This window comes from Miscanthus floridulus, chromosome 10 (genome assembly GCF_019320115.1).
Source record: "Miscanthus floridulus cultivar M001 chromosome 10, ASM1932011v1, whole genome shotgun sequence".
NCBI classification, from domain to species: Eukaryota; Viridiplantae; Streptophyta; class Magnoliopsida; order Poales; family Poaceae; genus Miscanthus; species Miscanthus floridulus.
Window position 1 is genome coordinate 22,379,101 of NC_089589.1, and position 12,288 is coordinate 22,391,388.

Consider the following 12,288-nt stretch of genomic DNA (forward strand, 5'->3'; position numbering starts at 1 on the left):
ACATCGCCATTGCTGCAAATGTCCTTTCCAGCGTTTCAGTAGTCACAGAAAAACAGTAGACTAGTTGAATGATTGCTACTGCCAACCAATAACGGGCCCACTCGGTTTCAATCTGCTTGAGGAAAACTTTGGCGTCCGACGAGGAGACGACTCCGAAGGTGACCCCGAAACCGAAACCGAAACCGAAGCCGAAGCCGGATTCTGGTCGAGCGAGCCTGGCCCCCCGGTAGGGACACCGAGGACAAGGAGGCGAGGCTTGACATGCACACCGTCAAGCAGTACTCCGATCCGTAGCACACCGTCAAGGAGTACAACTAACTAGAGATGCCCTATTGCCATCTGAAGGATCCGATTCCCTTCAGGTTGATAGAGCCGTTGCACAAATTAAACTAAGAAGGTAATTAGAGCCAGTTTTGCCAGCTGGGAGGAACTGGAAGGCGTGCATCTCTCCCTTTTGATGCGTGATGCCTCACATGTGAACGTGGAGCACCGTTTCTGTTCAGGCCTTTGATTCAGAAGGTAACACTTTTTATGTTTTCGTCCATTTGTTCTAAGAAATCGTACGGCCAAACTAGGAAACTCATGTCGGTGGCGTACCACGGCCGCGCGGCGAGGAACGACGGGAGCTCGACCCAGCCCGTGGCCGGGGAGAAGAGCCGCGCGACGCGGTCGCCGTTGGAGAAGCCGCCGGTCTGGAGGAGCGTGCCGTTGGGGAGCAGCGCCCCCGAGGAGCACCACGGGTTGGTGGCCAGCGGGTACGGGTGCAGCACGTTGGAGCGGAGGTCCAGGAGCACCGAGTGAGCCGTGTGGTCGGCGCCGTCGGCGGTGGCTGCGCACGGCGCCAGCGCGGCCAGCGAGATGTTGGAGGGGCCGTGTCGGTGCGGTCGAACATCAGGACGAAGTCCTACGGCAGCAGCTGCATGTGCATCGCCGAGACGCCGATGCTCGCATGGAAGAGCTGCCATTCTCCATGGAACGACGAGGACGGTGTGGTGGGCTCCTGCGCCGGGGCATCATCGGCGCCGGCGGCATTGGCAATGCAGCTGGCGATTAGGAGGAGGTGGAGAAGCAAGGATCTTGGCTTGGGCATGGCTGCTGAGCATGCATCCATGCATGCGATCTTTTAAGCCTTTTCATGCATCCTTGCGATGTTGATAAGCTAGGTGTAGATGTAGGTTTGTAGCTAGCTTGTGTACAGAGTGTGTTGCGTTGCATTGTGATGGTACAGGGAAGGTTGCATTGCATTGTGTTGGGTGGAGGGCCCGAGCGGCGCTCGCCCAGGTGGCCATCCTCTCGTCGGTCTCCTCCCTGTCTCTACTTCCTTCGGTGCTTGCTCTCTGTCTGTCTCAGATTGGCAGTGTTACGAACGACGTATAGAAATACGAAGTAAAGAATCAAGCCATAGAGGAGACACACGATTTAACGTAGAAAACTTCTCCGATGTGAAGGGAAAAAACCATAGGCACCAGTCAGCAACAATCTCACTATCTCAAGAGTTTTGGGTTACACGCCTATGGCGGTTTACAAGAGAATCAAGTCTCCACGAAACCCTAGCAAGGGTGTATATACCGTACCGCTACGCTCCGGCCCAAGCCTCCGACGACGGGCCTCCGCTCCGCTCCGTCAGAAGCCCGGCCTATATCCTGGAGTGAATTTGGAACAACTCCAACAGGCAGCGCAGCATCTGGCCGTCGGCGAGCAGACCCACCGCTGGTTGTTCCTCTCCATCTCCGTTCGTGCGGTTTTTCTCTCGGTTCTGTTCGGCTGTCGGTCCTGATCGTGCGGTGCACCGCTCGGCAGTGTCTGGTGCCCTTCGGTGGTGTCCGGTGCCTGTCAAAAGTGCCGGCCCAATTTTCAGTCTAGCAGGTTCGAATTTCCAGCCCTGTTTTTTTTTTTGTTTGTTCCGTGGTTTGCGCGTTTGTGCTCGGATTTAAGTTCCATCTTTTGCGTTGGTTTTCCATCGATTCAAGGAACTTATCTAAGTATTCTCGTCACCAGTTGGCATGGATATTTTAGATTTGGGAACTTTTTTTGGTCTGCTTGTTTGGCGGTGATTTGGGGACAGCGGCCAAATATTTCGAGAGAAATTTTACGGCTCTCATTCACTCCCCTCTGGTCACCGTTTTCGGTCCTTTATATTGCTACTAATTTAAATATCTGAAAAATAAAAGGAGCCTCGTTAGGAAGCTGCATTCTCATGGCACTGGCAGCATATATATGAACATTTAGTTGGCAACCTACGTACATTTTCAGGCTCACAATGAATCCGCAAGCCGGAATAAGCTGTATCATAACATTTGTTTTGTAACATGACGACTCACAACTTAATTATATGTACAAGGCTCTGTATTCTCAGGTGGTAACCTGCATCCACAGTACACACAGATTCGAATAAAAAAACTAATTCACATCACATCGCATTCTAGTCACCATGAATTTATTTGCAGTGTCCAACATCTGACTGCCTCACGACGACCCGCAGCGTAGTAATCGGCTCCATTGCTTCTTCTTCGGCCGAAGCGATGATAGCTCCAGCCTCCAAGGCTGCTTTTTGTCCATGCGGCACTCCACCTGCAGGCGAGGTCTTTTATGCATTCTATAATCGATAGTGCTAGAGACGTATGTAGTAATAATAATAGTCTTGGAGTAGCATGCATACTTTATTGTTACTCCCTCTGTTGTTCCACGATGAATTCCCTTCAAACTTGCTCCACTTTGTCCAATAACACCTCCTCTGTTTCATCCCCTGAAACGGACCGTCTAGTCAAGTAACCAGATATTCCAATAGCAAGAAAGGTGCTCAGTATATGCAACATATAAAGCAGCAGTGTTGTGTTAATTTACCTGAAGCGTCGGCAGAGGGGCTGATGTTTGTCTTGAAGCTGAAAGGATCTATCGTGTACTTCACGTACCACTTCCTTTCAATGTTGTTGTCGTCATCATCTGCATATGCCTTGACCTGCTTGATATGGCTGAACTTGTCCCACTCAGGGCTAGATTTCCCTTCAGCTATGGAAGCGAGCAGGGAGATGTCACAGTCTAGATGCAAATCCCTTGGGTTTACGTCCTGCAAATATCCAGGGAGTGTTTTCATGTCGTAGTCCTCCAGCTCGAGTCTCTGAAGTGCAGGCAAACCCTCCTAATACCTTCAACTCTGGGCATCTTATGATCACTGAGGTCCTGCAAATTTGGCAGATTGCTGATCCTCTCTAGTCCATGACATCCTCTCACCACAATTTTCAAACCAGAACCAAAGTTCTCCACAGCGCTTGGGTGCTCATGATGGTGTGGTAGTAAGAACTCTGGCCCAACACGCTTGATGCCTGGGGCGCTTTTAATCTGTAGGTACTCCAAGCTGGGGTGCTGCCAGAAGCCATCAGGTAGCTCTGTGCAATAAGGCAAGTCTTCCATGAATAGAATCCTCAAGCATTCCAAGGCACACAATTGCTGTCGACGTCATCCACCGTGGAAGTCGTTGACCAAAGTACCCTTCGATTGTAAGATTTTCTAAGCAAGGCGGAGGGCAGAGCCCATCAAACACCTTCTCGATGTGTTGCTGCTCTTCCTGTTTCACCAACCGGTGAGCACCTCCACTACTACTAGTGCACTGTAAGTACAGATAGCTGAGGCACACCTTTTCACCAAGCCTGGCTTTTATAGCAAATGAGGAAGAAGATACATTCTCCAGGCCACGAATATCAAGACTCGTGAGCCAGTTAAGAGGTCCTAATTCTTCCAAACTACACCAATCACCCTCCACATGGGCTGGAAACCCCTTTAATATCCTCAAATTAGTTAGGCTGCCGAAACCCCTGGGTATATTGTTTATACCTGAGTATACAAGGCTTAGATACCTCAGCTGCCGTAACATTCCAATGCCACAAGGAAGCTTCGTCAGACTTCCACAGTTAGAAAGGTCAATGAACTGCAAGAATTGCATCATGTCTATATTTTCTGGCAGCCTTGATGTGTCAGTGCCATCTAGGCACAAATACCTCAAGTGTTTGAGTTGGACCAAGGATTCAGACAATGCATCAAAATTTCCATCTTCTATATGTAGGGTCCGCAAACAAGGAAAAGATGACAGTGAATCACCTGGGTTGATCTTTGTTTCCCCAACTAAAATAAGTGTTCGCAGTGATATATGTGCTTGTAGAGAACTCCACTCTAGCTCATTTGACTCTGATTCTTTGGATTTTAGTGATAACCGAATAACATTTTGTGGGTTAATGTTATTGGTATGGCCAGGCTCAGTTTTGTGAGCTATCAATGCTTCATCTCTAGTCAAATACTGAGCGAACGAGCGAACAACATCATGCATATTGCAAACTACCTGGTCTATGTACCCTTGATCAGGCTCTAGAAGGTTCCTAGCTATTAACTGGTCATAGTACTCTTTTCCTAACACTTCCAAATCCTGTGAGTTTCCATGAACAAATCCTTCACTAATCCACATGGCAACAACTTGCTTATACCAGAACACCATGTTCTTTGGGAGGAGGGCGTAGTGCAGAAAGCAAGACTTCAACTCAGGGTTCAGATCTTGATAGCTCAGGTATACTGCATAGTTTAGCTCTTCGGGCATTTGAGATACTGACCATGTAGAATCATTAAGGACCTTTGTCCAATCGCTTCGCCTTGTCCTTTTCTGGAGGAGGAGGCCTCCTATTACTTTGACTGCGAGAGGCAAACCATCACATTCTGCTATAATCGACATTCCAATGTCCTTCAGTGTATCAACCTTTTGTTCATCATTATTTTCATTTCCGACCACCTGCAAGCAGCTAATTAAGCCAGTTAATTATGTGGAATATGGATATATATATACATTTCGTCCTAATCGGAGGCAAAATCGAGTGCTAATTACCAGCTCTTGTATTTTATAGTCACTGTATTATGTACCATAGTCACTCCAGTATTTATTGTAGCTTTTAATAATTATAATTTTATTTTACTAAAATGGAATGAACTGTCCTCTAAGCCCTGCACTGTGGCACTAAAGATATTGAATTTTCTATATCAAATTTTTTTGCAGTAATATTATTTTGTATAAATATAGAATAATTAAAATTAAATTACTAGCATTGATATGACATAATATTTTTTGTCAAAATTTATAAACTTATTTAAATTAAAGGGCGTACCCAGTGCAGATATAAATGTAATTAACAAAAAAATGTTAGTATAATTATTTATTTGTGGTTTGTTAAGGAAGATTTTTAGCTCTTGATTAATTATTAAATAAAGAGTAAATTTCACTAGTGGTCCTCGAGCTTGTCCTAAGTTCTCGTTCAGGTTCTAGTACTTTCAAATTACACACTCAACTCCCTAAATTTGTCATGAGTTCTAATCCCGGTCCTAGTATATGCAAATTGCACATTTAGCTCTCTAAACTTGTTCTGAATTCTCATCTCGGTCTTGGTACTTGCAAATTCCACACTCAAGGTTCCTAAAATTGTATTATTATACCATTATGGTCCATTCACCCTATAACATTGTCCCCACCTCCGTCACACCACACATGCTTGCCTTACTACCCTCCACCTGCCTATGTTGCATCAACGGGGGTGTGTGGGCCAACACAGATGGCAGTATGTAAAAACGTCACTTGTATCTATTTTAAAATGTTTTTATTATATTTCTTTCAACGATTTCAAAGACCAAGGTGAGCATCACCGTCCAGTTTCACTGCGAAATCGCAAAACTGACGGTGATGGCGGTTTCTAAACTGGTGGGGATAATGTTTCTATAGTAGTGTCTTCAAAGTAGTTTGTAGCCTAGATTCATAATATTAGTGCTAAAATAAATAACCATCTAGGTTAATTTGCATATCCGTGTGCATAAGAAACCTAATAAAAACTACTGAAAATGCATAGATGTTATAAATTATAAATATTACATAGGGGCACTTTGTTCTTGAGCCAATTTAAGCTCAGTCAGTAATAACAAATGGTAATGATAAAGATTATAATTGTTAGAACATTCTGGATGGCCAAAGAATTCCTTGCATGCATATATTTGTTTCCATAAATAAACTACCCTCAACTAACGTTTACAATTAAATGGAAGTTACAACAAATCTTAAAGGTTTTGTAGATAACTTACTAGCCCAAATGTGCATCGGGCAGTAGTGTCGTGCTAAACAAATTTGTTTCTGAAGAAAAGCTACCACAATAGAAGGTGAAGCTTAGGGGCATGGCATGTGCAGACCGACTAGCTAGATAGACTATGAAGCAAATGTACAAGACTACCAACTATCTAGATAGATTGTGAAGCAAATGTGCACACATGAATACATAACATATTAAATCCTTAAATTAACTTATACGAACCTGCTTCTTGAGCAAAGACCAGGCATCTTCTTGCTCTAGTTTGTCGACATGGTGGTAGGGAACCTCTGCCATCATGCCTCGAGCAACTGCATCTTGTCTCGTTGTAACGAGAACACGGCTTCCTCGAGAAAGTGATTTTATCAATGGAGGCTTGAGCACCTTCTCCCATGCATGGTGGTCCCAAACATCATCCATCACCAATAAGGTCTTGCACCCCTCCAGGGCTTCCTTAAGGGTTCGCTCTAGTGCAGCCTTTGTGTTTCTAGCTGCTTGATGATCTCCTCGTGCTTCAGTGATAGCTCTCTCTAGTAGACCACTGTCGCTAAATTCTTGATTGACGCTCAACCATAGTCTCTTTTCGAACTCTAATTTGATGAAGTCATGGTTGAAGATCTTCTTGGCAAGGGTGGTTTTGCCAATCCCTCCAACTCCCACAATAGCATAAACCATAACTTTTTTGTGTTCATGTATGTTTTTCTCCTTCTTTGTGAGTAAATTCACTAGATTTCTTGTGTCCTCCTCAATCTTGTCACCAACCACACCTAACTCATCCTCCCCCGTCGTCTCACGCCTAGCGCGAAGGGAGGATTCTACCTTTTTCTTGTCGTCCTCATAAGAAGCAAGGTTGATGAAGTTGAAGGTTTTGCTACGCTTCTCAATGTCATCTAGCCTCTCATTGAGATTCTTTATGCGATGACCAATGTCATGAGCATGGAGAGGATTTCTCAAACAAAAGAGCAAGGGATTGAAGCAGCCCATATCCTTGGATGGACCCCGTTCCATGGCCTTGAGCTGGCACAAATCAAGAATATTGGTTGCATCATACATGGCATTCCTAAGCTCTCTCACCCATGATTGCACACTCTCGTCGCTGATGTTCCTCTTGTCAGCATCGGCGATGAACCTCTTAAGGTCCCCGAGCTTGATGCCCATCTTTTTTATCTCATCAGGAACACCTAAGAGCAGATGCACCTCTTCTTTAGCCATCTCCAACAGCATGTGTTGTAGGTAGGATGCTAAAGCGTCCAATACCACCGCCATTGCTGCTTCTGTGTCTACAAAGTCAAAATTAGATAAAAATATCACGTGATTTGTTTCAAGCAAAGGTAATATTTATGGTAAAGGAACCGAGGTCCCTGTAACCATAACACTAATTATTGAAAAGTAGGCCCCTGAAACAATAGATATATAGGTACTAGAATAATTACATCTAACGATAACTGAAGGCACTACTGCACAAAATATTTTGAGCAGCGTTTGCAAATAGGCCTCAGAGGCGGGCAGATTTTTAGACCGCCTCGGTTAATGCCTCGATTAACTGAGGCGGTCATTTTTTATTAACCGCCTCCTAAAATCTATTAACCAAGGTGGGCAATCTAACAGAACCGCCTCGATTAATGCCTATTAACCGAGGTGGTTGCCCTAACGCAACCGCCTCGGTTAATCTATTAACCGAGGCGGTCATCTATAAGGCTTGCCTCGGAAATTCCGGCCTAGCCCGCTACTGTTTCCTTGCCCAATATCTAGCTCCTACTATATATACCGGGATGAAAACCCTAACCTTCACCACTCCCTCCCAGGCACTACTCGCTCATCTCCCAGGCGCCGTGCGCTCTCGCTCATCTCCCGACCCTTCCCTCCCACTCTCTCATCTCCCTCACTCGGCGCCACTCTCCTCTCTCTCCCCCACCGCCGCACATCACCTCGATCTCATCTTCCTCTCGCGGGCTAACTGGTGGCGGGCACCCCTTTCTCCCTCTCCGGCGGGCGGCAGGGGCAGGCTCGCGCGGCCCAGCAAGCGCGCGGCGCGGGACGCGGCGGCGAGCGTGGCACGCGGCCCTAGGAGCGCGGCGAGCGGGGCGGCCCAGGAGCACGGCAAGCGGGGCGGCGGCGGCTTGTGGGGATCTTCGGTGACTGTGCTCCTAGGCAGATCTAGGGCATGGATCTCCGGCGGCCGCGCCTCCTTCAAGCGAGTACACAAGTTTGAAGTAGATCTTGGACGCAGAGCTAGCTACGCATGAAAAAAATTGAATGCAGAGAAATAAGGCGTCGAGGAAACGGACCTGTTGAGCGATGGCTGGAACTGGAAGTACGTTGGACCAAGTGCAGGCGTGGTTTGTGGAACGGCACCTGCTGCCTAGCAGTTGCAAAGGTTGGAGATTGGCCGGATCCGCGACTAGGCGTGGAACGGCACCTGCTGCCTAGGCGTGGTTTGCAGCCGGTAGAGAGAGGATAATCTGTGTGCTTCAGTTCCTTGGTCTGTTGTAGAGTAACGCAAGAGGACTGGCCAGGCCGCGCTGGGGTTTACAGTCATCGATCACCATAGAGATGCCGAATTGTTAGATTTGTGGTTGGTGTATATATATAATAGTATATATAAACGAGTACACAAGTTTGTAGTAGATCTCGGACGCAGAGCTAGCTACGCATAAAAAAAATAATTGCAGAGAAATACGTCATCAAGGAAACGAACCTGTTGAGCGATGCCTGGAAGCCTGGAACAGGAACGAATCCCGGCGTGGTTTGTGGCAACTGCTCTGCTTGACGGACGCTGGCGGAGGTGGTGGTGAATGGGCTGATGGCCAGGGTTGCTGCTAGCCGGCGCCGGAGGGGGCGGACAAGCTGAAATGGACTTAAGCGAAGAACAGAGGAGATGTGAGGTGGTTAGCGACGACTAGAACTGCGGTTGCTTCTCTCGGCAGCTTGAGATGAGGAACGAAGGCAACTTTATAGTTGGCCATGGTCGCCCAGTTAACTGAGCTGAGCTGGTAGTGGCAGGCAGAGTCTGAACATCTTCAAATACTTCAAATAAGTTATAGTCTTACAGATGGTATCAGGGTCAATAATTTTGATATAAATTTATCTTCATGCAAATTCGTATAAAAAAATTATGAATTATTTTTTGACCACACTTCTTTTCAGAAACGGGCTTGCCACCTCTGTTAATTGTTATGTCTAGATCCTAGTTTTCTCTTTAACCATTCGTATGAACGCCTTCTTTTATTTGTTCATGTTACTAAAAAAGAGTTTAGGTCCTAGTAGTATTGCTTTCCACATGTTGATTAAGTTGAAACACAGCTTGCACGCCAACGCTCAATACGTTGAATTTATTATAACACAGGATTATATTTGTAGTAGTATTGTTTTATATAACGTAGAATGGTAAAAAATAAGTTACTAATATTGATATTACATAATTTTTTATTCAAAATGTATAAACTTATTCAGAATACCAAATTATGAAATCTATTATCATGGAGTGTTAATATAAATTAAAATTAATAATTGGTGATATTGCTATTGATTTGGTAGGTGAACATTTTTCCATGTTTCATAATCTATTAAAATAAATATTTATCGTATGTATACATGTGAAAGATAATATTATGCTAAATTTTAACTTCATGGTTGTTGAATGTTAAATTATTTTTTTGTAATAGCATATATTAGTATTTAATGTAGATTTGAGAATTTTTATTTGTTTCTTTATAATAGCCGTGGTAGAAAAAATATAGAGGTGTTACATTATATGCTATTTCATAATAGCGTATATGGGTATGTTAAATGCAAACTTAGAGGTTACTTTGCATTATCCTTCATTTTGATAGAGGTGGTTAATTTATAAAATTATCAGGGAGTATTTTAAATTATCTTTCATAATGGCAGGTGTAGGTAATTTAGATACAATGTTAGAGAATTATTTCGAATTGTCTTGATAATGACAAAGGTGGATAATTCAGATGTAATGTTAGGGGGTTATTTTGAATTATCTTTAACAATGACAAATGCGGTTTATTTAGATGCAAATTTAGGGGTTAGCTTGAATTATTTTTCAAAATAACAGAGGTGGGTAATTTATATACAAGTTTAGGGGGTTATTTTGAATTATCTTTCATAATGGTATATGTGGATAATTTAGGTGCAAGATTCAAAGGTTACTTTATGTATTTTTCATAATAGCAAAGGTAGGTATTTTTATAAATGATAACATATCCAATGGCTATTATCAACGATGACAATTAAAGTTTATCAAATTAATGGTTAGATGTTTCTTATTATTGTGAGAGTTTCTAGGATCTATTTTTTGACTAGCACGTCAAGTGAGAATTAACGTGGTGCCTTTAATTACTTAATAGTAGAATTAGGTCTTGAGTTGGTTTTTGATAAATATTTTTTTTACCAAGAGACGTTTGAGGTCATAATAATAATAAATAAATTGGTCTGTTACTCCTCAAAACTCTTCTTTCCATTGTCTTAAAAACAGATGAGAGACCCACACACACACGGGTGATATCCTGAAAAACAATCCAGGAGGGAGAAGCGCTTGCATCCTGTCGCCTTATCGACGGAGACATCTATCCTTGGCTGCGGAAACGGGTCTTTCCTGCATGCTTTGTTAAGATCTATGAAATCTATGCACATTTTTTCTTCGATGCTAATACCACATTTGCCAGCCATTCTAAGTACTTGACTTCTCTGATGACGTTTGCATCTAACAGTCTCTGTACTTTAGCCTTCGCTGCTAAGATTCTGTCCTTCGACATTTTCCTTTGTCGCTGCTTTCTTGGCTTTATTTTGGGTTTGATGTCAAGAGTGTTGTATAATATACCTGTTGACTCCTTTCAGGTCAGAGGCTGACCAGGCGAAGACATCTTTCTTCTTGGCTAAAGTTTCTATGAGGTCTGCTTCTTCTTCCTTCTACAGATTGCCTCTGATGGTGACTTTCCTGTCTGGGACTGCCTTCTCCAATGGGACTGACTTTGTTTCTTCTTGATCTTTGAGATCTGTTTTGCCCTTTGGCATGTCCGGAGGCTCCGGTGAATTGCTTCTAGCCGCCTCGACAGAATTGATGTTGCGCTGTGATTTGTAGATGGCTCTTTCTATGTTTCTTGCCTCCTTCTGACTACCATGCACTATGATGGTGCCATGCAAAGCTGGCATTTTCATACACAAGTAGCCCATATGGATGGCTATATTGAACTTGTTTGCAAACCCTCTGCTGAAGATGGCATTTTATGGGTAGTAGAGGTCTACTACGTCAAAGTCACGTATCTGTCCTAGCATTTTCCTGGCCTCCGAAAGAGACTGGCAGGGATATTTTTCCCAATGCATTCATCCTCTTTCCTCCGAAGCCTATCAGTGGTGAATCCATAGGCTGCAGCTGGCTTCTGCTTAATTTCATCTGATCGAAGGCATTAACAAAGATGATGTCTGCGGAGCTTCCGGGGCCTGAGAACCTTGTTGATTTCTCAGCCTGCTATATTGGCTTTGATCACCATGGCGTCAGCATGGGTGTAGCTCTCCAATTAGATGTCCTGTTCTGAGAATGTGATGGGTGTCTTTGACCAATCTGTGTAGTGTACTGGACCCTGCACTGCTATGTTGTTAACGAGCCTGAGGTGATGTTTCTTCTGCTTCTTTGTTTGGAATTCCATTGAAGAGCCACCGGCTATCGGCAGTATCATGCCATTGATGGGTAATGGTGTATGTGGATTGAGCTGGTTTTCTGGGTTGGGCTCGTTTTTTGGGGTGTGTAGCTGTGATGGAGGTGGTGGCGGAGGTAGTGCTTCGAGTTGTCTATTGTGCGCTTGAGCTAGCTGGCTTGTCTTTATGAATGTTATGTGCGGAGGCCTTGGATTTATATAGGTAAGGCTTGGCTTCTGCTCGCTGATTACTTGCCTGCCCTTGCTGTTGGGTGCTTGGTCGCTATTTAGGTAGGAAGTTGGGGTAGTATGCGGCTGCTAAGGTTGATGGGTGAATTTAATTGGAGTTAAGACTTGGGTAGATTGGGCAATATGGCTGCCGCGAAGGCGTAGCGAAGGTGTAGTTGACCTCTCTGGCGGGTTGTTGTGGCGGAGGTTGAGGATTTGCCCTGTTTTTTATTCTCTCCTGAGTTTCCTTCGCATGTGGGCAATCTCTGGTGATGTGCCATTTGTTCTCTCCATGAAAGAAACAA

At 44.4% G+C, this 12,288-nt stretch overlaps 1 pseudogene; it reads right to left on the minus strand.

Moving 5' to 3' along the window:
* Window positions 1-2,278: 2,278 nt before the first annotated feature.
* On the minus strand, window positions 2,279-8,938 carry LOC136487827 (disease resistance protein RGA2-like; annotated as a pseudogene).
* Window positions 8,939-12,288: the final 3,350 nt, after the last annotated feature.